Here is a 1,193-nt window from a genome sequence, read left to right on the forward strand (position 1 = left end):
GAAAAGAGGGGGGGGGGGGAGAATAAAGGAAATTAGGGTAGGATAAGGCGCGTTTGTAATAATACGTTATCACTCGTCAATTTTAGTCCCCCCCCTTTAAGTTAAAGAGAAATAATTTCGAGGTTATACGGGAAGAATCTTCCGTCGAAAAAAAAGGACATTTAAACAGCTTTTGGGAAATTATGTTTGCGTTCTCGGGACGGAGGACTTTGAAGGGTGTGGGGCTTTTCACTTTTTCTTTTTATATAAATTCTGATTTTTTTTTCTCTTTTCCTTATCAGTTTGCGAACGCACACGAAGGTCGTACCGGAACAGTCACTTTTTAATGGATTTGAATATTCGCGCCTCGTCGCACGTAGACCGTATGTACGGATACTTGAATTTGTATGTTCGTTACACATTGTTTTATTCCATTCGCATTTTTATTAGATTAAATTAATCGAATATCACGCCGGTTTCGGCGAGTTATCACATTGTGAGCAAAAGCACAGCCGCGTAGTGTATGTCTCCGCTTTTGAACCCCCAGCCACCCACTCTTGGTCTTTCAAGAAACAAATTCCCACAATGCATCATCCTTCGCCATCTACGCGTTATTGTCGTCCAGTAGGCAAACGAACGTGGTTCGAACTAGAAGCGCATCGATTAGAAGCCATGGTTGAGTAATGCATAAAAGACAGAGAGGGGATACGCCTAGGAGAAAGAAAAAAAAATGTGAAGAGAGACGCGCAAGCGATCACAGGAAGAGACAGATGGAGGAACGATCGCGGCTGGTACGAGTTCGGGATTTTTTTCAGAAAATAAAATTTCAACGAAAAAAATTTGAAATTACTGTTAAACGAATTGTGGGTAATACGTTTACTGATATACCCCGCAAACCTTTATCGGTCTGGGGCACACACTGTAAGAACAAAAAAAAAGCCCTACGAAACTATGGATATTAAAGTGAACCATTTTTTTTAGATCCCTGGACCATCTCCAGTCCATCGCACTCTATTCAGGGACGTGCATTCATTGAACAATTGGTCAAGGCTTATGTTAAAAACCATAAGGAGCAACGGGTGGTTTGATTTTCTCGTCTGGAACAATAATTCGTTTTGGTATTGTTACGCAATCGGTCGTTCCTATTTTTTCGATTAACCTCAAAATTGTCGCGACGCCGATCGCTTCGACAGCCGGCCGCAGAAGGGCGGTCA

Source organism: Cephus cinctus, unplaced genomic scaffold (genome assembly GCF_000341935.2).
Source record: "Cephus cinctus unplaced genomic scaffold, Ccin1 Ccin1_scaffold0975, whole genome shotgun sequence".
Taxonomy (NCBI): domain Eukaryota; kingdom Metazoa; phylum Arthropoda; class Insecta; order Hymenoptera; family Cephidae; genus Cephus; species Cephus cinctus.